The 17,145-nt window shown below is 38.9% G+C and overlaps 1 protein-coding gene across 3 annotated transcripts in view; it reads right to left on the bottom strand.

Moving 5' to 3' along the window:
- The window catches only part of plxna1a (plexin A1a), a 230,202-nt gene extending 213,747 nt beyond the window's left edge, over window positions 1-16,455 (bottom strand). For all 3 annotated transcript variants that reach the window (XR_007927413.1, XM_051879527.1, XM_051879528.1), the window contains exon 1: window positions 16,280-16,455. The gene's annotated coding sequence lies outside the window, so the exon portion shown is untranslated. The remainder of the gene's footprint in view (window positions 1-16,279) is intronic.
- Between the last annotated feature and the right edge of the window lie 690 nt (window positions 16,456-17,145).

Below are 17,145 nucleotides of genomic sequence, written 5' to 3'. Positions count from 1 at the left end.
CTTTGATGCTTCAAAAAGTTTGTAAAACATTCAAAAAAGATCGTAAAACTAATCCATATGAATCGAGCGGTTTAGTCCAAATTTTCTGAAGAGACTCGTTCGCTTTATATGATTTAACAGATTTAATTTAGGCTTTTATTCACATATAAACATTGATCAGCAAACATAAACAGAAGCTCAACCAAACTTGCTTGATGCGAGAGAACAAACCTCATTGGTTCTTGCGGAAGCTCAAATGTGCTGCGTAACGCGAGAATGAACCTCATTGGTTCTCGCACATCAAGCAAGCATGCTTGAGCTTCCATTTCACACAACTGATGTGTGTTGATGAATGTTTATATGTGAATAAAAGCCTAAATTCAATCTGTTCATCATATAAAGTGATCGTGTCACTTCAGAAAATTTGGACTAAACCACTCAATTCATATGGATCCATTTTATGATCTCTTTATGAACTTATTGAAGCATCAAAGTGGTAGTTGTGTAGACTCAATAGAGGGACAGAAAGCTCTCAGATTTGATTAAAAATATCTTCATTTGTGTTCCAAAGATGAACAAAAGTCTTATGGGTTTGGAACGACATGAGGGTGAGTAAATGATGACAGAATTTTCATTTTTGGGTGAACTAACCCTTTAATATATTCATATCAATAGTTAACTTTTAAAGGAATGTGCTCGACAGCATTGTAGTTTCTGCTGTGGTATTAAAAACCATGTATTGTGACCACATAAGCATATTTTCACATAGAGGATGTGTATAAATGTGCAAATGAACGCAGAACTGTAAGGAATACACAATCACAGTGTTTCCAAATGCAACACCCACAAACAACAAGCTCAGATCAAACAGACACATCCCGTTCCATCTCTGGTTATGTTAATAGATCCACGTCCATTACCACACCTCAGTGTCTGGGCTACAGCTCCCACAGAGCCAATAAAAGCACGCAAACACTGCTGACTCAAAGTTCAGCCATCAATAAAATGCTTTCTCCCTCCTGGGAAGTGTTCGGTTATTTCCTTCAGCCCATCGCAGAAGTACGTCCGCCGCATCTTATCCTCTTTCATTAGCTCGCTCTCATCTGTTGTGCAATCGACTTTATTTTGATAAACACGGCTGCAAATCAAAGTGTTTTTTCGTAAATTCCACAATTACGATTTACGATGTCATTTCTAAGCCAGCTACAATTATCTTCGGCAAATGCCAAGCTAATACTCGTGCCAGGATCAGAATGTGAAACGCTCCACTGATTCCGGCTGTGCAATGCTTTAAACTACAGGGGAAAAAGGGGCATAAAGACTTCAAATCCCATAACAGTAGCTCCCGAGCTCATGGTGTTTCATGTTCCGCAGGCCTCGCTAGCGCACATTCCATCAGGATCGCATCATTGGGCAACGGCCATTCTCTGGCCTGCTTCCCTCCGCACACTGCAAGCATACACGGATGCGTGAGTTTGTGTGCTGAGCTTTACACTTTCGCTAACTTCACTCATTACTTTGCACCCACCTACACATGCACGCATGCAAACAAACATCTTTGGCAGTGATTTAATTTTAAAAGACTTGTCAAGAGATAAAGTCATGAAATCAAGCATGAGAGGAAACAGAGTGTGATTTCGTGCGTGCGTGTGCGCCTTCACTATGTCATCTGTGTGACCTTTCTAGACAGATATGTGCGTTTCTGGCGAACGCATTTGTGCTAACACAATTACACTCAGCTAATGAACAGAGCGGTGAGATAAAGCTATCTGAATGCTAGCTTCATCCCAGCATCTCAATCTCCTTTAAAGGCTACATTTGCATCTTTAATAGAAATGAAATTCCTCATTAAACGTGCAAGCTGCTGGTGGCTCTTGGAGAAAGAAAGAGAGCAAAAGAGCAAAGAATAGATGTAAATCAAACTATTTACACACTCTTGCCCATAGGCTTACAGCAGTGGTCTCATACTAGCAGATTAGAAGGGCAATTTAACGATTCTGGTTCCAATTGTACATAACGATTCGGGGTTTGTTAAAGGCTTAGTTCACCCAAAAATTAAAATAATGTCATTTATTTCTCACCCTCATGCCGTTCCACACCCGTAAGACCTTCGTTCATCTTCGGAACGCAAATTAAGATATTTTTGTTGAAATCCGATGGCTCAGTGAGGCCTGCATAGCCAGCAATGACATTTCCTCTCTCAAGATCCATAAATGTACTAAAAACATATTTAAATCAGTTCATGTGAGTACAGTGGTTCAATATTAATATTATAAAGCGACGAGAATATTTTTTGTGCACCAAAAAAACAAAATAACGACTTATATAGTGATGGCCGATTTCAAAACACTGTTTCATGAAGCTTCGGAGCGTTATGAATCAGTGTGTCGAATCAGCGGTTCGGAGCGCCAAAGTCACGTGATTTCAGCAGTTTGCCGGTTTGACACGCGATCCAAATCATTCGACACAAAAGATTCATAATGCTCCGAAGCTTAATGAAGCAGTGTTTTGAAGTCATTATTTTGTTTTTTTGGTACACCAAAAATATTCTCGTTGCTTTATAATATTAATATTGAACCACTGTACTCACATGAACTGATTTAAATATGTTTTTAGTACATTAATGGATCTTGAGAGCGGAAGTGTCATTGCTGGCTATGGAGGCCTCACTGAGCCATCGGATTTCAACAAAAATATCTTAATTTGTGTTCCGAAGATGAACGAAGGTCTTACGGGTGTGGAACAGCATGAGGGTGAGTAATAAATGACATTAATTTCATTTTTGGGTGAACTAACCCTTTAATTCCTTTAACTTTTTTTTTTTTTTTTTTGAAGAAGAAGAATAGTTAATCCTAACAACATAATTAAATCTACTAAAAACTAAACTAACATAACATTATTTTTATTAAAATACCATTACAATAAATTCATTGCAAAGGACCAATTATGTCCCTTTTCCACCAGAATGGTTAGCGTTTTGGAGCCAGAGCCTGTTCTCGGCGAACTGGTGTGGTGACAAATCAGGTCCTCCTCGAAATTGGGTCTCTGTTACGACCCTGAGCGATCCCATTGACTCAAAATTAGTGGTTTAACGGCTCACAAAACTCATAGTTTGGATCATATCATGGTTATTAAGTCAGGGATTGGATCATTTTTTGGATCAGCATGAAAAAAAATTGGAATTGGGGGGTGGGGGGGACTTTGCATTTATCACTTAAAGCCCACTTTAAGTACTCCAATACCACAGCAGAAACTACTAGCCTAACTAATAAAGTTAAAACATTATTAAAGGCAAGTGAACACACTGTAAAAGAACAAATACTGTACACTTATTACAAAAACAGATAAATACAACAAAGTTACAAATAAAGTAGTGATACCGAACCAGAAACTGTTTGGTTACTAACATTCTTCAAAATATCTTTTGTGTTCAACAGAAGAAAGAAATCCATACAGGTTTGGAACAACTTGAGGGTAAGTAAATGATGACAGAATTTTCATTTTTGGGTGAACTATCCCTTTAAGTACAGTTCAAAAACAATTTAGCCAAATCAGTGTCAAAACCAAACCTTCTCAGTTTTCAAACCTACTAGATCTATGAAAGAGCACCGCAAAGATTAAGCAAGGTGAAAGATGTCCCTTAGAGCTTATTATGGATCTTCCAAATGAGAGAGAGTCTGTGGTTTATAATGCTTATAAATTAGGCCTGGGGAACGAGAAACTTGATCCTAAGTCAGCAATTAGGGCACCTTGTCCCGGGAGTGTCTGAGCCCTACAAAGGAGTTGATCAGTCAGAGTGTGACAATTATGATGAATAGCCTCAGTACGCCAGCTGTCCGACTGCTCCTTTGGCCATTAATATTACTCGTGGCTCTACTGCAGCAAAAAGCCACTGAAGCTTTCGCTCACCCCTTTCTAGCTCTTTCAATTCAGGAATGTGTTGCCATGACAGTGACCGATGGCTCGGCAGCAGACGGGGAGCCCGCTCATCCCAGCCAAGGGTTGAGGTTGGTGTGAGAATGTGTCAGGGCCCCGCGGGCGAAGGATCAGAGACTGATCCACTGGAAAACTGGAAGCGTCTGTAGATGTGGTACTGATTAGTGGCGGGTGCGGGGGAGAGCTGCAGGTATTTCAGCTATGCTCCGCATTTACCACAGGGGAATCCGACTAGCGAGACCTACGAGAAAATTGGGCTATATGGGAGCGAGGAAAAGCAGAGATGTCAAATGTTTGATTTCTAAAGTGCGAGACCTTCACTTCTGGTTTAGCGTGAGCTGTAATTGCAAACACGTTTAGCCCTTGTGGTGCTACAGAACGCTTTTAAGACAACGAGGCCTGCCAACGGGGTGTCTGTTCGTGGAAGGTCCCTCGTTTTGAGACTGACAGGCTGATGAGGCTCAAAGCGGGATGCCTTACATATATCTATGATTTGATCAGGAAGTCGGGAGGAAAAACATCGATCATGATGAGGTTTACTTTTCATGACAAGGCTAAAACAGCACTGGTAAACCAGATTTTTTTGGTCAAACAAAAACAACTTCTGGAATCACTTAAAGCAGTTAGGTGGATATCTGAAGATACAAATTGAACAAACTTTACCAAAGCTTCACTTACGTCACATTTACAACCATCAAATTCACTAACAATCAATTCAAAAAATTCATTTTAGTATAAATCAAATCTGTTGTATCATTCCCCATTTGAGCAAAGCATCTGCAAAAGCATAAAAGCAAAGTCAGATGATTAAGTGAAAAGGAAATAAAAGAATAAATGAAAAAAGAATAAATGACCTGCTATACAGTGCAACCATAAATGACCACGAACTAAATATCAGCTACAGCACATCTGTGTACAAGAGCAAATGCCACGGCTCTTATCAGTAAATCACTACCCATAATGAGTTCATAATATTCTTTTATAATAATGAGGGTTTAATGTAGAAAGAGAAACATTTTCAACAAAAAAACAATAACAACAACAACAACAACAACATTAAATCAGGGTTGCCAGCCTTTTTTTTTTTTTTTTTGGTCAAACCACTTATATTTGCATGAAGTACCAGCCCAAAATTTCAAATAATATTAATCAAAGTCAATCAATGTCATAAAAATTGTACATACTCTACATAATCTTATAAAATTATTAGATTATGATTAAATTATAATATTTTCATATAATTATTTAATAAATAGATTTAATTTGCTAAATTATAAAATTTAATTATAAAAATTAAATGTAAATATTAAATGTAATATGAAATATTAAAAAATATAAAATGCAAAATGTAATTTTTAATTGTAATTTAATATTTAATAATACTAAATTATATATTTATATATATATATATATATATATATATACACACACACACTCATATACATATATACGGTGATATTCATATAATATGAAAATAATTTGTAATAAATAACTATTTTAATTTTTTTTGCTTGATTATATAAGTTTTATTTAATTTGTAATTAAAAAATAATTATACATTTTATTCAGTTTAATTCACCATTGGAATTTTTATAATAATCTCTCAAACCCTCAGTTGGGGGGAAAAAGGATCCTCTTGACTAGATTTGGAGCCCACAGGGCGTTAACTCTTTCAGTTTGTTTGAGTGTTTATTAGAGAGCTCTAGTGTATTTTCCCCTGAGGAGAGTTTGGACACTACCCCAGTCTGGTGGCCTATATAGCAACACAAGGGTCTGGCCATTGTTTTGTCCCTGTTTGCATTTCCCCCGCCGCCAGTGCGACCGGCTCATCTGGACACGATTGGGAACTCAACAGGAAATGGGAAAGAATGGCACTGGAGTCTATAAAACATTAAGAACTGTCTAAGGATGGCCAGTCGGCAAACACACGTGCACAAACACACACACACACACACACACACGTGTGCATGGCAAACAAACCTGTCCTGAAGTCAATCAAATGAGTAAACGGGAGTGTGCTATCATTGCGGTAACACACACTGATATCAGTGGCAGTCGACTGCTGAGCGGCCCTTATGTTAAAACGCTTGCACACAAACCCACATCCGGTTTAATGCCAGCGGCACAGCCGAGGGTCGCCCGGCTCTGCTGATGGTCATTAAGGCACTGCACCACCATCACTCACAGGGTCACAGGAGCATGAGAATCGAGCTGGAAACAGCTATGTAGCAAGAGGCTAAAACAGACTAGTCTTATCTGAGCCAAGAGTGTGTGCGCAAGAGTGTGAAAGAGACAGTATCGTCGGTCGCTGTAAATACCAAACTCAAGAGGATCACACTCTCAATTATACAGCGACCCAGTGGCAGCCACAAAAGCAAGCCTGACGAAGACCGCTGCGGGATTTTCATCGTCACACGCACAAAAATACATCTGCCAAGGATGAGGAAATAAAGCTAGCCATTAACCTACTCTTCCTTCCTCTTGCCCTTCAATAAACAGTGCCGCATACATCCTTTCAGTCTCTTATTTGTTCAAATTCAAACCCACATTCTTTTTTGCACATGAGTAATAAAGGTTTGGGATAGCAGCACATTTATAAGCAAAAAAATAGAGAAATATCTATATTGCATCGGGCGGCTCGCCAGCTCTTAGCACAACTCATTCTTCTCGCGATCATCTGGAGCGTTCTGCCGAGCCTTTATACCAAACAGCATCTGCTGCATCTCACAAAAGCCCTCATCCACTGAGAGATTTCGAGTTCTAACAGCTGCGATTGGGAGGAAAGATGTGCTTATGTCTCTGTCCTTCTGAATATTAAAAACAGAGGTGTTTCAGTTTAAGCCTAAAGAAAGAGCACGGTCATACTGAGCTCTGCTTCGTTCTGGAGACATTTACACAGGGAAAGGGGGTGGAAAACAAAAATTCTGAATAATAGTATAGGGTTTGCATCACTATTATAACTGTTCATGCTTAGGGTTAGGGTTTTTTGTTTAAGTTTAGCGTGGTACAGTTTGTGCTACAAATGACATGAATGACACCTCAAAAGCTATTACTAGTGATCAGAGTACAGGCAAAAAAAATACTAAGGCAAAAAAAAAATACAAGACTTACAGTTAGAGCTGCACAATTAATCGTTTAAAGACTACGATCTCAATTCAAACACCCATGCGATCTTATTCCTAAATAAGTCTTTTCAACCACACAGTGTCATTATTATTGTTACAATAATTCAAATAATCAAACTAGAGTAAATCACATTTTGAAAGAAACTTGACGCTCCAAATAAAGATTGTATCAATTACATTGTTACACCAGTAGGCAGCGACAAGTTACTGTTAAAAAATGTATTCGTTGAATCATTCACTCAACAGATTTGTTTAAAAAAAAAAGTGGATTCATCCAGTAATGAAAGTGTTGACGGACCCTATTTACTTACATAGTATTTTTTTTCCACACTATGGGGTCCATCAACAGTTTGGTTACTGACATTGTTCAAAATATCTTCAGAATAAAGAAATACATGCAAGCTTGGAACAACTTGAGGGTGAGTAAATGATGACCGAATTTTCATTTTTGGGGTGAACTATCCCTTTAAGGTTCAACTCCCAAGTCAAATTCAGTAGATGAGCTTGAAAAAAACTGCCTGTCTAAAAAACTGCCTGTCTTTTTTTGTTGTTGTTGTTGTTTTTAAAAGAAACTTTTGGGAAAATCTGAAATAATGTACTGTACAATATTCTTGTATTCATGTTTTAAAAGACAATAGAACTAAACTGATATGATGCTAAATGCTTTTTATTTGATATTTGTGCTATTCAAATCTGGGGAAATACTAAGGAAAGCTATATTTCCATATTTCCCACACAACTGCATGATGAATTTAAGACATATTGAAAAAATAAATATAAATATTTTTCTTCAACATGAAATTTTCGATTCTAAATCTTTTAATATCTTATTCATGAAGCAACAGCAAAAAAAAAAAAAAAAAGTTACATAAACGGCCCATATAAAAAGTGGAAATTACATATGGAAGAACCCACTTCTACTGAGCACCATATTGTGCATTCATCATGCGTTCACAGTCTCACTAAAGACACAGTTGAGTGCTTTATGGTGCCTAATCAGTCTAGAGACAAGTATTTCTCTGCATAAACAAGTATACTTTTATGAACCTGTTTTCCAGCTAAAATCCGAATTTACTGGCAATACGCTGTCAGAAAAGTTGGATCCATTGAAAAGCTCCTTTGGGAGGCAACAAGAGGTGGCGAAGAAAACACCTCACAAACAGTGAATTGCACACCGCTCTAAACACACGTTAAATGCAGGTTGTCAGGAGAGGTGTAAAGGCGCACACCCCAACACCCCTGTGGCTGAATGCCTGCTAGTCATTCCATCAAAGTGACACTTTCAAATACACACACTAACACACATGATGTCATCTTCTCCCTCGCTCATTCAAATAGACGCACACCTTCTATAGGCACCATAACACATTATCTCCCTCCCAACAGTCTCAAAGGAGATTTACTGGTGCATCCTGCACACAGACACTCACACTAACCCACTAAGGCACGATGACACGCGTACAGTCCGTCCCCCACGACACCTCCGGGCTCTGCAGTGAAGCATGTCAAGCGAATTCCATCTGGGGAGAGGAATTTGACCTCCGACCTCTGTTTATGACCCATCAAAGGGAAGCCTGCTCATTGGTCTGGCAGAGTAATCATTTCCAGAACGGGCCACTCAAAGAGAATGTGTTCAAGAGGGAGAGAGGGGAGATTTTCCAGGGAGACAGAATGCCTGCAGCCGACTATGTTAAAGGAATCAGACTGCTGATGTTCAACAGAGCTCTACAGAGAGGCCCATGTTCAAAATGCAACTTAACCAACCTCTCAGAGAGAAAAGATTAAGAAAGAAAGAAAGAAAGAAAGAAAGACAAAAAAGAAAGAAAGAAAGAAATGTTTGAAAGAAAGGACTTCAAAAGATTTAGGAAGTTTTAAAGACCCCCTGTGGTGAAAATCAAGTTCTTAATGTTGTTTATATGTCTATAAGTGGTGCTTTTAATATGCTTTTAAGACAAACCATGTGCAAATTCATATAGTATGTCAACACCATTGCCGAGTATTTTCTCCTTAAAACTGCAGTGAAAAAAGACAGTTTCAAAACCCGTGGTTTAATCATATTAATTACCGTTATGCATCCGATGTTGTAAAGAGTGGTACCATTGTGCAGCGTTTACGTCAGTAAGTTGACCGAGTGGACCTCTGAGCTGGCGCGAGCGAGTGGAGGCGGGGCTAATTTGCATATTCATTGATCCGCGCATATTAAATGAGACAAGAATGAAAAGAGTTACATTCAAGCTATTTTAAGGAAGATATTTTTTCAAGCTATTTTTACATGAAGAATTTTTATCACAGGAAAAAACTTTTAAATATGTCATTTTGGTGATCAAAGATGAGTTTTAAGGGATAAAATTGACTACAGGGGGACTTTAAGACTAAAAAAAAAAAGACTAAAATTTCTCATGACAACTGATAATTAGTACAAAATAGCAAAAGTGTAAGATATAGGATGAAAAGGTACAAATTCTAAAAGCTTTTTTCTTATTGCAATCAACCAAAGGGACATGGTGAAGGAAAAAATATGAGATGAAGGAAAAATTATGTCAAAGCTTTTGCGTTCTGCCGAGAAACTTTGCGTTCGCTCGCAAAGAGCTTAAAAGGTTTTGCGAGCGAACACAAAGTTTCTTGAGGGAACGCAAAACATTTGCGAGAGAACGCAAAAGAATTGACTTGTTATTTTTCCTCCCATCTCATATTTTTTCCACCACCATGTCCCTTTAGAGGCTCCATAGGTTTAGGGGTTTGATTTTATGGCTGGGTTAACTTTTGTGATTTCTTACAATTTCGCCATCTCGTACAAATTATTACCAATTCTCATGAGAGCAGGTTGTGGAAGATGAGGAACTAAGACAATACTGAAGGTTCACACTGACATCAAATGCGCAGTAATAAAGCAACAGAAAGTCATTCATTGCCTGTAAGATTTTGCAAAAGCAACCACTGACAAAGTTGAGCTGAGTTTGTCAGTTTATGGGAGGACATAATCTGCCAATGGGAGTGCAGATAAGCTTAAGTGTAAAAACATCTACTAGCAAGTAACTTCGCAACACTAACCAATGTAAACAGACCTTGAGAGAGTAGCAAAAATGACTGTCAAATAATGTATTCCATATTAGTATTTAATTTATTCTATTTAACTGCCATTCTGCATCCATGAGGAGTTTTTAAAGTTCACTCATTTGATGCTGTTGTTGGCATAATCACCTTCTTAAAAAGAAGCAGTGCACTTGCTCACTTGCTCGCTCTCAGACTGCTGGAAAAACATGATTAGCTGCTAGAAACATGATTAATGATTTCTGTTTCCCGAACTGCTATTCTGTCAGGAAGCATCACTATGGAATGAGAAGTTTTCTGGGCTCCCAAGAAGCCTGCAGTGACAAGAAGGTCCCCCGTCAAAGACCCCCCGTGAGGTTAGAGGTCAAGGGGCAGTGCGGATTAGGGCAACACGTCACCTCGCTTTGGGATTTCAATTAACCCTTTCACAGTCCTCTGTTACTCGGGCAACGGATAAGCCTGCCGCGACAGATCCAATGCGCTGGTTTCTCTCACCCGGATTAGACCTAATCCTGAATGAAAACCAACTCACAAAGCGGGCTCCAAATCAAACCCGCCTTTAGCCCAAAACCAGCCAAGCAAAGATCACCAGCAGCCAAAATTACAAAGCAAAGGTCCCGATCTATAATGCCAGAATGAATCACAAGTGAAAACAGTTGAGATTATGAGGTCAACTATCTAAATCCATTCTGGCTGTATTAAAGGTTGAACATTACCGAGAGAGATCAATACACGCCGTCTTTTAATGAGATATTAATTAAGAGGCGACTGAACACCAGGACCTTGACTTAATCTCAACACTCTTATTAAAACCAATTCAATATCATGAAATATTACATCTATCAATCTATCAAGAGCAAGCTTTATCTATTAATCGATTTGCTGAAACAACTCCACAGAGCACTAAACTATACCGTATCCTGCATATACTATCCAGTTTCTTACGCAATGAAAACGCACCTATATGTCTACTGTTGACCTCTTGAAAGGTCTTTTAGAGCATCTGTGGTCCTCGGAGAAGGACGTCCCCTTGGGCCCCATCACTTTTAGTCTTACTTACATGGCCAGTCTAGAGATCGTGCATTATTTAACTGGCTTTCAGTACACAAACCACAACTGCCTGAGGAAGTGCTTCAGCGGCAGTATCCAAGGAGAGACGACGGCCAAATGAAATGAACCAGACAGTAAATAGTCTATTATTGAGTTCACACTGCTTATACCATAAGGAGGAATCACAAAGAGCAAACCTGCACGGACCACAATGAACAGAAAGGTGGGAAGCGGATTTTGCACATACAGCCCAAATTTACAAACGCAAACCCTTATAAACACACGTGGCTATTCTTATTACTGACTTCATGTTGCCTACAGCTAAGCTTCCAGAGTCACTTTCATCAGAAGCGGTAAATAAACACACGATTCAAACCAGACCTAAAGGGATGCGTTGTAAGGGATGCCTTTGAATACAGCAAAAAGACATTTGGCTCCGAGATGCTGCCAGTCTGTGACTTCCATTATAAGCCCTTCTCGATACAAAACAGGCGAGCGAAAAGGAAAAACACTACGGCACCAGTTAATAATACCCTTAACAGCTGGTTTGGCATCAGTGAAACCAACCCTATGCTTAACATAATACATTGTGAGTGTCGTGACAATGCTATCCGGGATCAGTTGTAGGGGCCATAGAAAACTCCACAGAGGGTGGTGGTAAAGCTGTAGTCTGCAAGCAGATGGCAGATAGCATTGATCGGATCCAAGCCCCGATAAGGCTGAAGGATAGATACGCTGTCCTGGAAACTAGAAAGGAGAGGTGAGTGGAAAGGTCCCCCCACCCTGTCCCAAAAGAGAAATCCACACCACTGACTGGTATTGACGTACATTAACGGTCCCAGACGTTGTAATTTAAATCTAACTGCCATGTATCACTAATAATGCTAACTGATGTAATGTTCAATATGCGTAAAAGAGGTCAAGGGCCGACCCAAGATGGGCGAAGGCTGCAAAAGCTCATTCGAGGGCCCTTGACACTTTCATTCACATTGGTATGTGACCTGACAATGAGATCAAAGGTCACACTTGGTATTTCAAAGCGCTGGTCGAATAGTTGGAGTAAACTCCAGGAACTGGTCAAGACACAGCAGGTTAGTTCTTTAGCGAGAAGGGAAAATAGTTGGTCGTAAACATATACAGATGCGCTCTCTCCATCACAAATACATCACTTATCTATTCCTAGAATAAGGTAATACCATTCAGCGGTTTAATTATATACTGCTGAATCATGCTTTCTGGAATGAGATACTCCTGGTCATGGTCAAGCTTCATTGGTCACCCCGGGAAAGCTTCTAATCGGCCCCATACTTTGACAGCAAAACAAAAAATACAGCAGCTCAAAACAAAGGTAGCGATTTTTTTCCGCCCCTTATTCAGTTCGTCCTTTTATTTTGATGTGCGGTTGAAAAGAAAGAGGGCTTGAAAAACACAATAAGAATGAGAGCTCATCACTGCTGTCCTGACATCATGAGTGGCACTGATCCTACACTGAGGTTCCCAGCTGAGACCTCCAGTCTGTTGAGGGAGCGGGAAAAGCTGCATCTCCTCTGGACGACGGCCATGACAAACAAAACATGGCCTGACCCTTCAATCTCCAAACCCTGCTCAAGCCAAAGAACTATTTATACACACACAATAACTCAGAAAAGGAAATGGTAATGAATTTGATGCAACAGCGCTCTTTGCTCGTCGTACCAAGGCACTGAAATATACAACAGAGTAAGGATGCTAATAAGCCTGATCAAATATAAAATGGTAGCCTAATCTCTATTCCTGTCATATTCCTATGGCATGAAGTATCTAAATATCACATGCTTTCTCAGAGGGATAACCATCTGCCAGCCTTTGGCGCACACTTATATAAACGTACATACTAGAAGAAAAGTGAAGGGAGAAACAATTTTATTATCTTTTCCTCTGATCTGATACAGTCAGCTTCAAAACACTTCAGGCCTGACTGCCTTTATTGTGTTAGTTTGACGTCTCCACAGATTTGAGGTGCAGAAAGAGCTGATAATGGAATGGAAGAGTAAATTAAATAACTTGTGTTTTATGATAAACTCAATCAAAAAGATATCATTGTCTGTCCTAGAAGTGATATTGAAGGAAACTAAAAAGACAAGTAGCTAATGAGAATCTAAGAGCCCTCTATTCAAGAAAAGGAAAAATGAAACCAAAAAACTGGCAGCTAAGGCTGATAAATATGAAGGAGAGATGCTTGTGGGAAACATTATTAATTTATTGTTTAATTGATGTATGGGTGGCCAGGGCTAGTTGTCACATGGGCAGTATCTCAGCAAAGATTCAAACGTCAAGAGTTTTGTATTTTCTTTAAAACATCTACTTCAAAACCCCCCAAAAATATAGGATAATAATTTTTCAATTCCAATATATTTTTTTCTAAAACTGTTGGGTAAGCAATTGAACACAATATAAACACAACTGGGGCAAGTTGTCACAGCAGGTCAACGTTTGTTCAATAGCACATCTTTAAGACTTTAAGACACACAGAAATTGACTGACTATCAAATATAAACCTACCCTTATTCACTGAATAAAAAGTGTGACAACTAGCCCCGGTCACTATAAATGCAATTTATGCTCGTGACTATAAATAATCTACGTACTGTAACGCTGCAGACGTTTTTTAGTGTGGGGAAAGGCGCCAAGAGTGTCTCTGTCTGCACACAGCGCCTCATGTAGAGTGGGCACGGAGGTTTAATACAGCCCACAGCCCACTTTACACCGGCAGAGACACTCGAGAGGAGGCTGGCACTGACAAGCTTGAAGGTGAGGATGTCAGGGATATTTAAAACATCCGTCAATCACGGCAAAGGCCGAGTGCGCAGAACATAACGACTCATAGCGAGATTAATTCTGACATGGCGCACTTCGTTTCCCACAGTGTCACAGAGGCAAACCGCTTTGACATAAAGGTGGACATTTACGCCTATAACGTTGAGATTGATGCTCAAACATCACATCATAACACAAACTTCATCAACTACCAAGGACTCTATTGGTTAAAGTGCGATACTGTTAGTGTGCAACGTAAACCAATACGCTAGCTGTAGCCTAGGCTACTTTATTCACTGGTAAACAAGCTAGTGTTTATCTAATTTTGTATTAAATTATTTTATATCAATTTAAAAAGGGATGGTCTTGGTTATAGATGAGAATCGATCGGACCCAAGAGTCCAACTTCAGAACCAGTAAATTTATGAACCGATTCTTTTTAGTGAATCGAAAACATACAGCGCGGCCAGTGTGGTGCGATTCCCAAAAATGACTCTTAGCTGATTCTTTTTAGTGAATCAAAAACAAAACGTGACCAATGCAGTTAATTTTCCAAAAGAATGACTCTTATGTTTTTATATATGAATCAATAACAAGTTGTTGTAAACAGTTCTTATTAAGTAATATTAATTAATAAGTGTAATATATTAACACATTTTTGTTCGCTTGGCTATTTAATACAGCATATTAGAGTCATTTATGCTGACGATAGAAATTCTACGTGAAACATTTTGTAAGAGTTAGCCTATTATTTTAATTTATTTATTTATTTAATCTTAAATTCTCGTCAGCCAGTCAACAGACTGCTGTGGGCAGGTAAACGCATTCATTTTTCCAAATATTTATTTCTCAAAAGTACTAAAAGAATCGACAATGTAGGCTATCCGTTAAGGAACACGAACCGTAAAGAAGAAAATGGACCAGAATCGTTCAGTTCCTTAGATTTCCATCATTAAACCGTGTCATAATCGGCTCTACTTGAAGAATGGAACTGAAATGGCATCACTATGACCGTTGTGCCAAAAAGGTACGAGTTGCCACTCTCAATAAACACGGAATATGAGTGTTTATACAAAACACATAACTTTTGAACAGTGTGCTTATTTCCCCACAGGAAAATCTTTCAGTCCGGTTACGAGTGCTCTAATGCTGACTGAGAGATTAATGTCTTAAGTTTAAACGACCAAATTTCAACAAACGTTCAATGATTTTTTTTTTTTTACCGACCTTAACATACAATACCTTTACTTTCGAACTAAACGTACTCTTCTAATCTCTTATCAGTCATATGAAAAACCAAAGCCATATCGAACACTCCACGGAAAGACGCCGAGCTAGAAAGATCAAAACATTGGCAAAAACGTAATCTTTCAGCTCACTTGCTGCAAGAAAACACGTACTAGTACTGCTTTGTTCTTAAAATCACTAAGAACAACATCGCGTTGAAATGTATAATAAAAAGGAATGAAGCAGAACATATCGTTCATTCACAACATAAACATACAAACACAGTACCTTCGCTTTGACTGTCAAACAGTTGGCCGCCTTACCAAAAAAATATGTCTGCTCCAAAAATAGGTAATTTAATCGTAATAAAAGCCATATAATCTGATAGAGCTTTAAATGTGAAGGCTATGTAGAGATAGTACATGCGTGAAATTGCGAATATAAAAATTTGTCTAATCTTAGAACTGTTAGGCAGAAATCTATAGATTCTCGTGCAGCCTAACAGTTCTAACCTACATCCAATTCTCCCGAATTCCCATCTGAATCAGTCTTGGTGAGATTTTACAGACAGCCAACCCACATACTGTCACATTGATACTGACAATCCAATAGCCAAATAACTGAACAATTGAGAAGCGTTGTGCAGAGCCTGGTTTATATATTTAAACATATAAAACACCCCTCGCTATGCAGTTAATCTTGTCCCTAAAAGTGTGATATGCAGTGGTAAACTGCGCTATCCAACAAATGCATCGTTTACATTCTGCATATTCTCAGAGAACGCCCCTGTACCCAAATAACCTGCTTGATACTTGTTTCAGTAAAGCAATTAAACCACAAGAAATCTAACCAAGTTAGTCCTCCGCTACTGCTGTTCAATGCAAATATCAGCTTGTTTAATGCGTCAGTTAATAGACACTGAGGTGTCAAACCGCATATAAAATGTCCACATCGCACTCCTCGGCTGTTCCGACGCAATGAAGTATCGATACATTCACTGTGAATGCCGAAGAAAACAGCGCGCGACACGTATCTAATCTCAAAAAACTGCATTTTCCCCTAAACAAACTGCATTGAAAAGTCACGCCTGTGCGTAAAGATGCGAGGTTACTTACTTGTGCTCTTGATACCTTGGTTTATTATCCTCGCCATGCGTAAAATCTCAAACTTGAGTACATTTTCTCGGCAGCAGTGTGTAAAGCTCCGCGTGCACTTTCCGAGTGTGAAGTCTCAGCACGGCATGAATGAGGAGGAATGCGGTCCGCGCGCCCTGATCGAGACGCAGCCTCGTTTTGAGTCTCAGGGAACGCGCTGCCAGATACATATATCTCGCGTCGCGGCCAGGCGGCGACATTGAGCGCGCTGGAGCCTGTATGTTGAAACATACAGTTAGTCTGTAGTCTTGAATACCAGTCCGTTGCACCACCTGTCGATGTATCTAAGCACATTTATTACAATCACAGAGACGATGGTTTGTTTGTCTTTTGTGTATGCCAGCCAAGCATAAAGTAGAAGATATGAATAAAACAGCTTTAGAGGAGGATTGTGAATTGTACCACCAGTTAAACCAATTTGAAATTAGCTAAAAGGGTGAAATGTTTCCTGTATTTATCTTTTATATATATATATATATATATATATATAGGCTATAAAATGTTTAAAATGAACTAAGGGGCTGGCATAATAATAATTTTGAACAATCATAGGCTTCGATATGCTTTTTGGACGTTTGTAATGATAAAAAAAAGATTACAAGCGCACGTTTTTCACCTGCTACCAAATAGACCTTAACAATAGTCACGTTGGCAAGATGAGGTAACCATAGCAACCGTACACTGTTGAAATGTTCTCCATTGCGATCAGTCTCAGTCTGTACATCAATAAAACATGACAATTCATTACATTATGTATCACTTTATTAATATAAATTTACATATCACAGATGTTACACAGAAAATTATAGTGTTTTGTCTCTAGCAGC

Source organism: Ctenopharyngodon idella, chromosome 22 (assembly GCF_019924925.1).
Source record: "Ctenopharyngodon idella isolate HZGC_01 chromosome 22, HZGC01, whole genome shotgun sequence".
Classification (NCBI taxonomy): domain Eukaryota; kingdom Metazoa; phylum Chordata; class Actinopteri; order Cypriniformes; family Xenocyprididae; genus Ctenopharyngodon; species Ctenopharyngodon idella.
The sequence above is the reverse complement of the archived record's forward strand: the minus strand, read 5'-3'. Positions and strand labels throughout refer to the sequence as shown.